This window comes from Girardinichthys multiradiatus, chromosome X, assembly GCF_021462225.1.
Source record: "Girardinichthys multiradiatus isolate DD_20200921_A chromosome X, DD_fGirMul_XY1, whole genome shotgun sequence".
Classification (NCBI taxonomy): Eukaryota; Metazoa; Chordata; class Actinopteri; order Cyprinodontiformes; family Goodeidae; genus Girardinichthys; species Girardinichthys multiradiatus.
The window spans coordinates 33,290,016-33,306,882 of NC_061817.1; the positions used below are offsets into that span (position 1 = coordinate 33,290,016).

At 37.6% G+C, this 16,867-nt stretch overlaps 1 protein-coding gene across 1 annotated transcript in view; it reads right to left on the reverse strand.

The window, feature by feature from the left end:
* The window catches only part of LOC124863215 (acid-sensing ion channel 2-like), a 599,660-nt gene extending 589,613 nt beyond the window's left edge, over window positions 1–10,047 (reverse strand). The window contains exon 1 of the mRNA XM_047357513.1: window positions 9,827–10,047. The gene's annotated coding sequence lies outside the window, so the exon portion shown is untranslated. The remainder of the gene's footprint in view (window positions 1–9,826) is intronic.
* Between the last annotated feature and the right edge of the window lie 6,820 nt (window positions 10,048–16,867).

Below are 16,867 nucleotides of genomic sequence, written 5' to 3' on the forward strand. Positions count from 1 at the left end.
CAACCCTGGGGGGCACCAGTACTTATTGATCTGGATCGGGAGAAGATGCTCCCCAGTCTCACCTGCTGCTGTCAGTCCGTCAGGAAGCTGTTGATCCACTGACAGGTGGAGGCTGGGATGTTGAGCCCCATACACTTTAAGAATTAAAGTGTATGGGGCTCATATATTTTAGGGTTTTTCAAACATCTTTACTAAAGGGTACCAAAAAGTATGGAGAGGTCTTTTTTTTATGCAAACCAGATTCAGTCAGGTGATGATGCCTGGTGAAAGCCACAGCTTTATTGTCAACCTGTTGTAGCTTTAATTTGACTCACACTCCCATGGTGAGTTAAAATGTATGCTACTTGTGTTTGCTAAGGGGTCATTGAGTTGCTACTAATAAAGAGCCCTAGATAAAGGGTACGTTCCTTGTGCAGTTGTTGTCCGTACTTTTAACCCATGTTTATTTGTTGTTTATAATTGTTCACGCTTCAATCAGCTTATTGTTAAAGCAATATTAAAGCCTATCAGGTCAGAACTGTGTTTTATATGTACACATTTTGGGGGCAAAAGAAATGTCCAAATATGTAATTTTCCAGAAATCGGCAACTGGTGAGGCTCTGCTTGGTGGTGATCCAAAATGTGACCTATGATCGCTCACTGGATATTTTAAGCCAATTTTTATCGCAAAGAAAGTCATTAAGTGGACAAAAATGTAACTGCAAATGTTACATAAATTGCCAGCCACCTGGTGTGCCTTCTGATCAAAGCTAACTGGTCCAAATAGCCATCGCAGCACTTTGTGTGCACACCACCTGGTCTGAAGTAAAATTCGAAAAATAAACTCCCTAAATTGAACCCTGGCAGGTGGTTCAGATTAAATTAGGACCTGTAGTGGCTGTTGTCAGAAATGTTGCAGAAAAAGTACCACCATTGCCAACTACAGTGGAACAAAGGTGGCATGTCTTACATGTCAGGTGATGAAGTTCTCTTACATGCTCGCATGTACGTTTATATGCACTGCACCTTCTAGTGGTCCATCATAATTGGATACATTACTTTAGTTCACACAACCACAAATTTAAATGTATAATAGAGATTTCTTGTAACATGTAACCTGTAAAGTTGCAAAAAGAAACAAAGATCTGAATCGTGTGGCTTCTATATGTATTCAACCCCTTTTACTTTTTACCCCTAAATAAAATCCAGTGCACACAACAGCCTTCAAAAGCCCCCTAATCAACAATAAAAGTCAGACTCTGTGTAATTTAATCTCAATATAAATGCAGCTGATAGAGGAAGGACGCAAGCATTATTCTGATGCCAAGGGAGCTGTAGTTACTCTGGAGGAGCTGCATAGATCCACAGCTCATATGGGGCAATCTGTTGACAGAGTAACCATTAGCTCAGCATTCCACAAATCTGGCCTTTACAGGTACATCTAAAAAAAAAATTAAATCGTGAAAAAGCAAAAATAAATGTCACTAATTTCAGAAAGTAAACTTATAATATATAGACTCATTACACACAGAGCAATGTATTAAGCCAATTATGTCTTACAGATAAAGTAAACCCAAAATTAAGTGTCTCAGAAAATTGCTAGATGCTACATTGATGCAGGAATTGATGCAAACCAAATATTGAGTGCATAGAAATCAACATACTTTTCAGAAACCTTTTCTATTGATCTTAAGTAATTTTCAAATTTTCTGAAACACTCATTTTATCTGTAAACCATAAACATCAAAATTACAACAAATAAAAGCTTATAATATTTCACTGTGTAATTAATCTCTATGAAATTAACATTCTGAAATGAGCGACTGAAAATATTTTACAATACACAGTACTGATTTATTTTCCTGATGTACATGTATATAAGAGGACATAAAAGGTTCCCTCTGCTGCCATGCCATGTAGGTCACGTAACCAACATGTGGAAGAAAGAACTCTGGTCATATGAAACAAACACTTTTGTTCTACATGCTTAACACTATACAGTACAGACCAAAAGTTTGGACACACCTTCTCATTCAAAGAGTTGTCTTTATTTTTATTTTCATGACTATGAATATTGTAGCTTCACACTGAAGGCATCAAAACTATGAATTAACACGTGGAATTATATACTGAACAAAAAAGCGTGAAACAACTGAAAATATGTCTTATATTCTAGGTTCTTCAAAGTAGCCACCTTGGCATTCTGTTGATGAGCTTCAAGGGGTAGTCACCTGAAATGGTTTTCACTTCACAGGTGTGCCCTGTCAGGTTTAATAAGTGGGATTTCAAGCCTTATAAATGGGGTTGGAACCATCAGTTGTGTTGTGCAGGAGGTGGATACAGTACACAGCTGATAGTCCTACTGAATAGACTGTTTGTATTATGGCAAGAAAAAAGCAGCTATGTAAAGAAAAATAAGTGGCCATCATTACTTTAAGAAATGAAGGTCAGTCAGTCCGAACAATTGGAAAAACTTTGAAAGTGTCCCCAAGTACAGTCGCAAAAACCATCAAGCTCTACAAAGAAACTGGCTCACATGAGGACCGCCCCAGGAAAGGAAGACCAAGAGTCACCTCTGCTGCGGACGATAAGTTAATCCGAGTCACCAGCCTCAGAAATCGCAGGTTAACAGCAGCTCAGATTAGAGAACAGATCAATGCCACACAGAGTTCTAGCAGCAGACACATGTCTAGAACAACTGTTAAGAGGAGACTGTGTGAATCAGGCCTTCATGGTAAAATAGCTGCTAGGAAACCACTGCTGAGGACAGGCAACAAGCAGAAGAGACTTGTTTGGGCTAAAGAACACAAAGAATGGACATTAGACCAGTGGAAATCTGTGCTTTGGTCTGATGAGTCCAAGTTTGAGATCTTTGGTTCCAACCACCGTGTCTTTGTGCGGCACAGAAGAGGTGAACGGATGGACTCTACATGCCTGGTTCCCACCGTGAAGCATGGAGGAGGTGTGATGGTTTGGGGGTGCTTTGCTGGTGACACTGTTGGGGATTTATTCAAAATTGAAGGCATACTGAACCAGCATGGCTACCACAGCATCTTGCAGCAGCAAGCTATTCCATCCGGTTTGCGTTTAGTTGGACCATCATTTATTTTTCAACAGGACGATGACCCCAAACACACCTCCAGGCTGTGTAAGGGCTATTTGACCAAGAAGGAGAGTGATGGGGTGCTGCGCCAGATGACCTGGCATCCACAGTCATCGGACCTGAACCCAATCGAGATGGTTTGAGGTGAGCTGGACCGCAGAGTGAAGGCAAAAGGGCCAACAAGTGCTAAGCATCTCTGGGAACTCCTTCAAGACTGTTGGAAAACCATTTCAGGTGACTACCTCTTGAGGCTCATCAACAGAATGCTGTTGGACCATGTTTTGCTGAATACTGGACCATTTGCACATTGCTGGATGCCACCAGGCCTTCTGGCATTTCAGGCCATTTTGTATACTAGGACAGTCCGCAACTACAAATCCCAGCGGCCACTGCGGCTGATAGGACAGGGGCGTCGCAGCTCTGAGGCCACCGTCAACTATACAGGTCCTTCTCAAAAAATGAGCATATTGTGATAAAGTTCATTATTGTCCATAATGTCATGATGAAAAGTTAACATTCATATATTTTAGATTCATTGCACACTAACTGAAATATTTCAGGTCTTTTATTGTCTTAATACGGATGATTGTGGCATACAGCTCATGAAAACCCAAAATTCCTATCTCACAAAATTAGCATATCATTAAAAGGGTCTCTAAACGAGCTATGAACCTAATCATCTGAATCAACAAGTTAACTCTAAACACCTGCAAAAGATTCCTGAGGCCTTTAAAACTCCCAGCCTGGTTTATCACTCAAAACCCCAATCATGGGTAAGACTGCCGACCTGACTGCTGTCCAGAAGGCCACTATTGACACCCTCAAGCAAGAGGGTAAGACACAGAAAGAAATTTCTGAACAAATAGGCTTTTCCCAGAGTGATGTATCAAGGCACCTCAGTGGAAAGTCTGTGGGAAGGAAAAAGTGTGGCAGAAAACGCTGCACAACGAGAAGAGGTGACCGGACCCTGAGGAAGATTGTGGAGAAGGGCCGATTCCAGACCTTGGGGGACCTGCGGAAGCAGTGGACTGAGTCTGGAGTAGAAACATCCAGAGCCACCGTGCACAGGCGTGTGCAGGAAATGGGCTACAGGTGCCGCATTCCCCAGACCTGGGCTACAGAGAAGCAGCACTGGACTGTTGCTCAGTGGTCCAAAGTACTTTTTTCGGATGAAAGCAAATTCTGCATGTCATTCGGAAATCAAGGTGCCAGAATCTGGAGGAAGACTGGGGAGAAGGAAATGCCAAAATGCCAGAAGTCCAGTGTCAAGTACCCAGTCAGTGATGGTCTGGGGTGCCGTGTCAGCTGCTGGTGTTGGTCCACTGTGTTTTATCAAGGGCAGGGTCAATGCAGCTAGCTATCAGGAGATTTTGGAGCACTTCATGCTTCCATCTGCTGAAAAGCTTTATGGAGATGAAGATTTCATTTTTCAGCACGACCTGGCACCTGCTCACAGTGCCAAAACCACTGGTAAATGGTTTACTGACCATGGTATCACTGTGCTCAATTGGCCTGCCAACTCTCCTGACCTGAACCCCATAGAGAATCTGTGGGATATTGTGAAGAGAACGTTGAGAGACTCAAGACCCAACACTCTGGATGAGCTAAAGGCCGCTATCGAAGCATCCTGGGCCTCCATAAGACCTCAGCAGTGCCACAGGTTGATTGCCTCCATGCCACGCCGCATTGAAGCTGTCATTTCTGCAAAAGGATTCCCGACCAAGTATTGAGTGCATAACTGTACATTATTATTTGAAGGTTGACGTTGTTTGTATTAAAAACACTTTTCTTTTATTGGTCGGATGAAATATGCTAATTTTGTGAGATAGGAATTTTGGGTTTTCATGAGCTGTATGCCACAATCATCCGTATTAAGACAATAAAAGACCTGAAATATTTCAGTTAGTGTGCAATGAATCTAAAATATAATATGAATGTTAAATTTTCATCATTACATTATAGAAAATAATGAACTTTATCACAATATGCTAATTTTTTGAGAAGGACCTGTATAACAGAGTATGAGACGGTCCACCATTGCTTTTCACGCTGGAAACCGGACCAGCAACTGAAGCGCATCCCTCTGGAGAAGAAGTCCCACGTGGATTTTATTCATTCTCCTCCGTTGGCCAATGAGAAAACTAAGCGAATTAAGCTTACAGGAATAAGAAGGCTTGTAAGTTTTCAACTTTACCGATTAAAGACGTGGGTTTAACACGTAACCAAAAAACCACGGAGTTTTCAAGGAGATGCAATTTTTCCTCATTGTTTTTGTACCAGTCGACTAGTGACGGTCCGTCATCATTTTTCTACCTTTCTGCCATGGAGGCCACCAAGGAAGAAAACGGACTGCTTTGCTGAGTATCCACGGACGCGTGGAACTCTTCACCCCCCCCCCCCCCTCTCTCTCCCTCTGCTCAGACAACGACAAGTAAAATCCACCTTTTATTTTTATTTCTTTATTAGGAATAGCTTGGGCAGGGTAGAGGAGGTTTTAGTGCGATGTAGAATTGCCTCTTATAGTCTAATGTGTTCTGAATTGTATGTGCATGCAACATTTTATTGAAACTTTGATTGCTGTTGGATATCTGAAAGCCGCTGTGCTTTTCAAGCTGTATGTCTTGCTGCGTTGTTGAGTAAAGCTCAGGGCACATTTTAAAGTTGGACTGTTATAACCTCATGGTGAAATTCTGCTGTTTCCTTTGTTTCCAACTTCCATGTTTTACTAGTTTGCCGCCAAAAAGGCTTATGATCCTTTGTGTGCGCTGAGGTTACAACTTTGCTTGAGGATTTTATGACCGCCCGTGTCCCACTGAGCTACACTTTCTGGCGTGCCGCTTCCCAAAACTCCGCTCCGCGTCACATTATCATTTGTTTGCCATAACTGCTGGTTTGATTCCATACACACCCACTGCTGTTTTGTTTTATTTGTTTAGTTAGATATTTTACCCCTTTTTGTGTAGAACTTTGCATGTTTGATTAGGTGAAGATTATTGAATCGGAGAGCGGATTGTATCAGGACTGTTGATTTAATAAATGTTCACGTAGATAAAGAGAAGGCGTTTGTGTTTATTTTGTGCAAGAGTGATTTGTCAGTCAAAATAAGGTCAAAGTTCCCCAAGTTTCGGCAGAAACGGTTGATTAATCAGTGACATCTAGTAATAGTTATCAATTATTACCAAACTTTTGGTCTGTACTGTATATGGTTGAAAACTAACATGCTGAACACAGCATCAACTGCCTGAAACAGGATGGTGCCAGCATCAAGGTGTCAAGATGCTTTTCTTCAGCTGGACAAAGAAACTGGTCACAGTTGATGGGAAGATTGATGAAGCTAGGCAGATGAAGCCAGATCTTTTCAATGAAAGCATGTTGAGATGAAATCAATGAATTTCATCTTACTTTCCAGGTTCAGTTTAGGCTACTCACTATCTAGGCTATATGTTTGCAATGAATTCAAAGCAGAAATACATTCATACTTTGAATTATGTATTTACAAGGCATGACTTGCAACATTCACCAACTTGATCGCATGTTTTACTAATATCGCACAGCTCTAATTGACGTACAGTCTCCATCCACTCTGACTGAGTTTGAGCTAATAAGCAGAAAACAAAGTTTTAGTGTCTAGGTGTGCATTGCTTGTAATAAATACCCCAGCTGTTACTGCAGCAAAATATGGTTCTGCAAAGTATTTATTCAGTGGGGCTAAATACAAATACCACGTTTTATTTGTAAAAAAAAAAAAGAAAAGTGAAAATCTGACATTTCGTTTCCACTTCACAACTGTGCACTGCTTTTTGTTAGTTTATCACAAAAAAAAAATCACAATAAGATATTAGGTGTACAGTTCTGAATACATTTGCATGGCACTGTACAACAGCACACCCAGCCAACTGATCTCAGACTGGTACCCAGCACAATTAAAGCATTCTCCACAAAGAAACGCTCCACTTATCTGCTGTTGCACCACTGATGGTTATTAATGATCCAACTACTGAACACTATTACACCTTCAACGAACAGTAACATTTTAAGTAGTAAGAGCCAGATGAGGCTGGATTTTTCCCTATTTGCACTATTTGCACTTACATTGTACTTTCTCACATACAAGCTCTATAAACGTTGGGCTTCATTGTTGGTCCGTTACTATTGCTTTTATGGGATTCATAGAAGTGACGTACTTTTCTACAACAAAGCCAAATAGATCATTGAATTACACCTTTTGAACCTAAAAAGGGCCAAAATAAACTAACCGTGTTTGGTTTTAGATCGGTTTGAGCTGGATTTAGAGACACACCATCAACCACAGAAAGGGACATGTTTTAAATTAGGCCTCTACTCATGACAACCACCCTCACCTGCAGCTCCATTACTGAGAATCGCTCTTTTTACTTCCCAAGGACTTATTTTGACTATTATCATGTGCAATTTGTGTATCAGTTCTTTCAATTTTCAACTGACAAAATAAAAAGTGATTATTTTATTTGTCTCCAACTCTTATATCAAAAGAGTAAAAAATACTGTTTTACTTGTTTTAAGTTTGATGCACAGATCAGAATATGAAATGAAAAAAGGTATCACCAGGAATGGTTGGTATGGAAGATACTGGCATTTTGGTCAGATTTTCTAATTTAATAAAACCAGTCAATGATGTTATTTCAGAAGTACTAATAAGCCCTTAGAGTCTTTGATGGTTAAAAAGATTTTTGAGTTATTTCTGTACAGACAATGTAAGATTTGCATAGAAGCACAACTGGAAAAAAAATGCTTATTCAGCACACAGCTGGCACTGAATAAGTTTGGAATCAAACTGATAAAACCTGATAAATAAAAGTTATTTTCTCTGACACTGTTTTCCCAATTTTTGATTTTTGATCTGAGCTTATTGTTCCAAGTATGAAAACAAGACCTTTAAGTCAGATTCAACAACAAAAAACAAATAACCATTCATTTTTTTAAGGTTTTTGATCATTTTTGTATTTAATAAAAAGGTAATTAAAAACTGTTAAAATGGCTACAGATATTTACGAGATGCTGAATAATATCCTAGTGACATTTGATAACGAAAAAAAAAATTGACTGAATTATTTCAAAAGTATTTCAACAGAAATAATCTGGTGTACAAAGGGTACTTGAATGCAACATGAGGTTATTTCTCAGGCCCACAAACTATAGCTCAGAAGTGCAATGGCCTGACAGCAGAGCAGGACGGTGAAGAAGAGAAAATGCATCACAATGGTGGAACCCAACTTCTGTATTTAATAAGTCTGTAATCAAACTGATGCGTGGTTCCAGCCTAGACATCTTGACAGTACCTGCAATTTTACACCAAGAACAATTTCACCTAAACCCAATTAATCAAATATTAAATCAAATTGAGTCCTGTAACCCTTTTTCTACTTTTTGATCTGAGCCTAAAATTGAAGAAGCGAAAAACGAGGCTTTTTTCATTGGATGTCAGATTGAAAAATGAATAATCAAATAACTACTCCTTTCCATCCGTTGCCTATACCTGCTTAATCCCATTACAGGGAGATGCAGAGACACACAGGACAAACAAACATGCATACACACACTCACCTTTGGATTTTTAACAAGACATTGGAAATAGAAAGACCTAATGGTACATAAAATATGCTGGAAACAAGTTCATAATTAGTATTATGACAATTAGTATTACAAAATTAACAGCATTATGTTTCAGAAAACATTTTAACGTCGGAAATGTTTTGGAGACATTTTTTTAAACCACCCTTTTGACACTGTGCTCCATCATGCCGTAAAATAGCCTAATCATCACAAAGAGGCAGTTTAAGAACATTTGATTCTATGTCACCACAAAAAACAAAGCTACAAACTTTGCAAAACACTGCCAAAACTTTTGACCATGATGTATTTAGTGAAGTAATTTTTACATCAGTGTTAGACCAAAATAAAAAAAGATAGAAACTATTAGTGAAACCATCTAAAGTGCTAATTATAAGGCAGGGACAAAGCCTACAGTACTTATTATTTGTACATACAGGTTATGTCTGTTTTATTATGGAAACATAAGCCTCCACAGGCATCATGTGCATATAACAAACTTTGTAACATAAATATACACTGGAGGCATTACACTTTAATTCTGCCAGAGGCTCAACATTGACTAAACCTCAGCATTCATTTATGTTTATCAAGTTACATTCACCCCAGTGTAGTAAAAACACAATTTCTGATCCCAGATATAAACAGATACCAGAACAGTATCACTTTATTAAGGAGTTAGCACCATTAATTGGGAAAGCGAAATAAGGTTTGCTTTTAAGCTGTATTCTCAAGTTAAATAAAATTTCCGCCAAGTCCCATGCATGCTTTCAGCTCATTTTCTTCAATTACTGAGCAATTACTGTATATCCATAATTAGGTGATTAAAACGTAATGAGGAGTCCAAATGAAAAAGCTCGTTATAAAATGTCTTAATACCTTTAGGACTTTCTCTAAAGTTTCAGTAGTTTAATTAAAGCTATAAAGTTTAATGAACTCCAACACATCAAAAGTGGCTACAGAGAATGAGTCTGGGTGGCGCACTAACTTGGTAAATAACCACTGCAAGTTGATAAACGTTGAGGGGATAACAGTTTGTTTTACAACATGTTTAAGATAATATTTGTATTTAAGAAAATAACCACTGTACTTCTATTTTACTTTGCCGAAGTTGACCAATTATAAGTTACGCACCTGTTGGGTTAATTAACTCACCTGTAGCTGTTGTGACAAACTTCACAAAATACGGTGGTGAATACTCAGCCAAAACGCATCTTTTGAAACCTCACCCTCTTCTTTTTCCTGATAAATTGAAGCTAAAGTTTAGCGAAGAATCTCCCAATAAAAAAATGACTATACTTTAAGAACTTGAATAAATATAGAAACGCTCAGCTCCCTCTTCACTGGTGAACACGGCGAGATAATGAGGTCTTTCAGGTCGAGCCGTGCGTCTTTGAAGTATTGCGCATGCGCAGGCCGAAAACATTTGCAAATGAGGTTGGAACCCTCAATAATATAGTCTATTATCCAGAAATATCATTAAATCCATCCAATATATGTAGGAGGGAAATGTTTTCTAGAATGTTTGGTCATATTGTGTAACAAAAATAAATGCCATATTACAGTGAAGAATTAGGGCAATCTTAAAAAAATAATAATAATAATGAACCAATTGTTCATTAAAGAGGGCGCCCCAAGCCACTACAACTTCTGAAATGTGTAACAAAACAATAATTGGTAAACTAACAAGAAGCTATGAGAATGACACATACAGTATTAGTATTAGTATGAAAGGTAACTGTGGCTCAGTGGTAAGAGTAGTCATTTTGCAATGCAAAAGTTGTGGGTTCATCTGAACTGATTATGTCTGTGGACACTTCATCGGCCGAAAAGTCATATTTAGAAATTCTAGCAGCACAAATGAAATTTTTAACAGCACAAGCCAGTACAAACACAGCACTAAAAATGAGACCGGTCTGGTTCATTTTGGAGCAAAATAGGCGGACGATGACTTCAGAATGACCTAAAAAATAATCTTTAATATCTCAAAAACCATAGCAGCACAAACGATAATTTTAAGGGCACAAATGAAGCACTAACCACTCAGCCTATTTGTCTGAATTCTTCATGCGAGTGGAGTGCCAGCTTCACTCAGCTATATAAGTTCAGTCCATTTATCATAATATCTCCATTGGTGGACATCATGTGTTTCTAGTAATAGAATGGGTGGTCAAATGCTTCCAGTAAAAATTTTCTGCAGCTAGATGCTTTTACAGTAAAACTGTTGCAGGTTCTGCTAATTCTTTTTGTTTCCTTCGATGTCCTTTCCAAGGATCAGTAGTGAGCTACTGGTCACCAACAGCCAAAACAATATTTTGTTGAAGTACACTGATTTTTACTTCATCAGTTACTTCAAAAACAATAATTACAGTGTGGAAAAAACAGTACAAACTGACCTAAGAACTGATGAAGACTTGCTCTGCTTTTGATGTAATGTTTGGATCTGTAAATCACATCAACTCTAACTTACCTTGTTCAATTTCCAAATTAAAAATACATTGTGGGATTTGCTTATCTCAGTGACAAGGCTAACTACTATTAACAACACAAGCTAGTAGCAACAGATGTCTGTCTTTTTCACCTTCAAATACTGTAGCAATATGTTCACTAAAGAAGGTTTTATAGCTATAGATTTAATAACATTTAAAAATATTAAATGGCTATCACTAACATTTATCCGCAAGGCAGCCTTATTGAATTTTGAGGTCAAAAACCAGTGCCCTTTTCCACCTGAAATTCTGACTTTAGTGCGCTTTTCAAAATTTGGTAAGAAAACTTGACAAGGTCAGAACATATGTTCAGCTGTTTACTCTGGGCAACCAAAACAAAAGTAGAGAGAACTGGCAAGTAGAAATGAAAATCAGTACATGATTTCAAATCTTTGTAAGTGAATAAATAAAGTTGTTAAATTAAGTTGTTATACTCTTTTAATGACATTTTCTTAAAATTATTAAAATTTGATATTTTTATGTAATTCTTTTCATTTATTTGTTACTGTTTTCAATTCAATTCAGTTTTATTTATATAGTGCCAATTCACAACACATGTTGTCTCAAGGCACTTTACAAAGTGAATTCAATGGAATCATACAGATTTCAAGTCAGGTACATACATTCCAATTGATCCTAATTATCAAACAGTGCCGTCAAATTCAGTTTATTAATCAAACTGGTAAATACGTTTTCTAAGGAAACCCTGTAGTTTGCATCGAGGCAGCATTCACTCCTTTTAGATGAGCATAAAGCGACAATGGACAGTTTGAGAGAAGAGGGCAGAAACACCTAAAGTACATAGAAGCACTGATCCAGGAGTACTTTCTATGGGAAAGAAAAGTAAAACATTAATGGTTATAGCTCATTTAGAGGGTTTATCTAGGGGAGAAAGACAGCTACGCAGATAAACTGGGTCAGTTTTCAAGACTAGAGTATGAAAGCACATACAGTTAGTCACAGTAACAGCTCAGTCAGTAGCTATGTCTAGGAGAGAGAAAGGGTTAAACAGTGAAAGACAGGGCCATGTGTATCATCTGTAGAAGGAGAGCATTAAGTTGTTGGCAGCAACAGGTCATCCAATGCCCCCCTGCAGGAAGGTGTCACAGCTAAACGCAGACCAGGTCAGATGTAGCTTCCAGGAAGAGAAAAAACAGAGAGAGAACATAAAGTTAAAAGCTGAAATAACAGCAAATAATACAAAATTGGAGAGTAGTAGGAGAACGTAGCAGAGTGATTTTGTGTTTTTAATATGTCTTAATGTTTTTCTCTGATGGTTCAAATGATATGGAATTTCCTTTTCTCTTAACTGTTGCTGACATCTGTTAATTAGTAAATTCAGCTCCAAACTGAAATTAAACTGAGTTAAACTGAAAATTAACTGAAATTACAAACATCTTGTCCCAGATTGAAGAAGACAAAACTGGTACATGAAGCAGAAAAAACTGCTGCATATAACTTATACTTCTAGGCTGGACTGTTGTAATTCCTTATCATAAGAAGACCACAGAAACAAATCAGTAACAATCCTTTAACTGATCCAAAATTGTGCAGTGAGAGTTGTAACGCAAATTAGCGGGAGATCCTGTTTCTTCAGTTTCCATCTTCTCTTCACTGTTAAATCCAGGAGAGGTTAAAATTATTCTTCTTACAAATTAAACTGAAAAGTTGAGCTGTATTCTGTCTGCAAGAACTCACAGATCCATACGTTCCCAACAGAGCACTTTGTTCTCAGAAAGCAGGCCGACGTTCTCTTCCTAGAACACCTAGAAGAAAAATAGGAACATCTTTCTCTTATTAGGATCCTCTCTTGTGGGTTCAGCTCCCAGTTTTTTTTTTTCAATAGAACATGTTTTACTCATTGATGTTGTGTGATCCTCTGATATAACTGTGAAATTGGATCAGCATTTGACACTACTGAAAATGTATTGTACTGAATTGAACTAATTTTGCCTGAACTAGGATTTATTTAACTGGATAACAATAAGCTGTTTTGTTCTCTAATGTGCCCTTTTTTCAGAATTTGCATAATTAAAACAAGCTGAATTGAGTTTAGAAAAATATTAATTTTATTGACATGTAGAATCAATAATATCAATCTCGTACCAATGTACGCTGCAAATCTAAGAAAAAAAAAACTTTATTTTCCTAAAATATCTTTCAATAAATAGGAGGAAGTTTAATAATTTTAAAAGCTATGTTGGAGAGTATCTTCCCATTACTTTGAACTTTCTGTTTGGGTTCAGCCAGTTGCAGGAACACCAAAGCCCTAATTAAAAGTAAAAATAGGTTAGGAGATAATCTGTGTTTCTGAATCCAACACACACCCTTTTACACACAGTCTGTCGATCACACAGTCTCTTTCCCAAATCAGATTTGCTATGGTCCCAGACAGCTACAGGGCTTGGTGGTTTCTTAACAACTTAATTAAGCAAATCTTGCTTTTTTCCACAGAGGTAATGAGTGTAGTTTTACAGAGATTAAACAATCTTCTGGGTTCAAAATGAAGCATAATGCTATGGCAGTCTTATCAGCCTTCATCCATCCAAAGAACTTTCCATCCACAGGATTAATAGATCCAGTTTTCAACCTTTATTTATGCTTCTCTCTTTAATTTGGAAGGTAGTAACACTTTAATGCGAAATTAGAAAATAGGAGCATTAATACACTTTGTCATGTGGATTGACATTTAGAGAAAGTAATGACTCACCCACTTTAGCGTTAATTTATTTATTTTAAATCCTATTGTGGGAAAGCAGTCTAATTAATATTATGTAATCTATATTTTAGGCTTTACATGACATTAATGATCTCAGAAATAAAATATAAAAGAAGGTTTAGCAGTGTCTGTGTATATTTATGTAAACATGTTTATCTGGTTGGTCTACAGATGTTTTCATACTTTTAAAAGAGTATTTATGGTATTCTTTATTTCCAGCACCGTATCATAGCAGTACAGTTGTTTTGAACTTCAAATTAGGCTTTTTCTATGTATTTTACAGACCCTGGATTTAAGCAAACAGGTAAGGCAGGACTTGTTAAAAAGTAATTGATATCAGTGGGATTTCTTCGAAGCCATTTCAGGAGGTTCACAGTAATTAACAGAAATTAAAATGCATTCCAAATATCAGTAAATCAGTAAAATATTTTTTTAAAGGGTGTCACTTGACTACTCTTCTGCAAGACGTGATAAAACTGAACTAATTACAATTTCATAGAGAAAAACAATACAGCTTTAGCAGTTTAAAATTAGGATGCATATTTTGACCAGATGGGATACAAATAATGTTTTCTTCCTATGAGAGGCTGCTGAAGTCAAAAGGTAATTTAGTCAAGCTTGTGAACAAAAACTGTAGGTTTGCCTGAACTTGCGATGTTCCTAATTGGTAAGATACAGACAGGATAAAGAACAACCTCTTCTGTGTGCACACGGATTCAGAGTGCCTTACCCCGTGAAAATTAAGATATATCTAATGCAGAGGTCTATAAAAAAGATTGATCTGCTCATGAACTGAGGTCTGCCAGAACCTGAACTGTAAAGGAGGGTGTAAAATGCTACCATCTGCTGGTTATGATGCAATAATTATACTAAAGATCAAGTTCTAGTCTTAGTATAAATATATATGTGTACATTATCTATAGTACTCAGACTTTTTGTGTGACTTCTTTCAAATAAAGTAAATTTAACTTGAGGACTAAAGTTTTCATATTAGAGTATTATTGACATTAATAGGCCTTTCAGAGACCAAACATTTTTACAAAATATGATGCATTTATTACCAAACATGATTTCAGAAGTGCAAGTTTCCTGAATGTAAGAAGGCCTTATACTAAACATAACTAGATCCCATGTATGCTATTTGGCAACTTGTTAGTTTTTGCTTGGGGGGCTATGAAGTCACATCTTTGTTGGAAGAGGCTTTTTAATGGAAAGATGATTCAGAACATCCTCCAAATCCAGAGTCTTGAGTAACAGATTTTGCCAAGAGTACTTCATTCTTTTCATAACGTTGGGCCATAGAAACATCTGTGACCATTTCTTCTTTGCACAGTCTCCCTCTATATTTTCCAGAGTTCTGGGAACAGGATACCAATGTAAAAACAGGTTTTGTGTCTGTTGAACCATTTCTCAATTGATTTGTCCATATCTTTTGCATCATTGTCGTGCCAAGGGTCCTGATGGAGACCAAGTTTTCTAAAGGAGGCCATCAGATTTTTACTTAAAATCTTCTAGTTTTTCAAAGACTTCATGAAGCCATACTGACTCGCAAAGCTCTTAGTGCCTTTGACAGAAAAACAGGCCCACAGCATGATATAACATCCACCACAGTTTCACATTAGGTATGAGGGGCTTTTCAACATATGTATCCTTTCTTTTAAGCTGGACCCAACTGGGGTGTTTGCTGCCAATAAACTCAATCTTAGTTTTACAAATGCCACATCCCTCACAACTAGGATTTTAAATAGCATCTAATTGATTGGTTCAGAGACTCAATGAGATATAAATGCCATTTCATTACTGCAATTCTCAAACAGTAGCCTTTTTTTGCTCCCATTACCATCATTCTTCCTAAGGAGATTGTTTTTGCAGCACTAGTGCCCTTTATTTTTTGAAACTAGGCAGACAGGAAGTGGGGTGAAGGGAGGGGGAAGACATGCAGGACAGGTTGCCGAAGTCAGGACTCGAACCAAGGACAGTTGTGTTGAGGACTGGGTTTCGTGCTCCACCGCTACGCCCCATACCATCCTCCCAACTATGCGTGGTGCCGAGGTAAACTCGTCCAACTTTGTTACAGTGTCAGTTATTTTTAAACGTTTTGATTATTGCTCTGACTGTACACAGGAACGAGTTTAGGGCAAGGAGCAATTTCCTGACTTAGGAAGATCAACACCTCTCCACCAAACTAGAATTGCTTGCCTTCTTGTTCTTCCTACTCTGAGATGCAGCGTGGGGAAATAGGTCTGTGTGTCAGATGATACTTATGCCCAAGGAAACAAAGCTAATGTATGCAACTGAATTTCAAATCAGTCTATATTATTTTAATTAAACATTTCTGTATATAAATGGGATCTGTGTTGTTTGTAAAGTGCATTGAGAAGACATTTGTTGTGAAATGGTGCTATGTAAGTAAACTGAAATTAATAGTTTCTTATTGTGGGATTATTTTCCTCTAAATGTATACATTTACTCAAATTAAAGGTTGGATTTTTGTGAATTATCCAGTAAAATATGCTACTGCAATAAAAGATGAAAGTATTTAACGCATTTTATGGTTGTTTACCAGGTAATTGTGGACAGCAATGTAACTATTATAAAACCATCCTACATTCTTCAGTTTTTGGTTTTATTTTTAAACACTGCCTTGGAAAAATATGAAATCAACCATTTTGTCTGTCACCGAAAGTCGACCCTTTCTTTTCCTGTAAAATAAGGGCTTGATTCAGTCCCTACATGAAGGAAGATGGAGGTCAAACAGAAGCTGTTTCAATGTACAAGCACCTTCCAACAAACAGCATATTCTGCAAACAAGACCAACTTTATCATCCAATTCATTTTCCCTCCTAAACATAAAATAGGACACTTAAGCTGCAGCTCCTTCCTCAGAATGACAAAGAGGCTGAGGATTAACCTGAATCTGCTACAGTGAGGAAAACGTAGTGGAGGAGTCTAGATGTGAGAAGGAAATCCTGCTGGAAATCCCTCCAC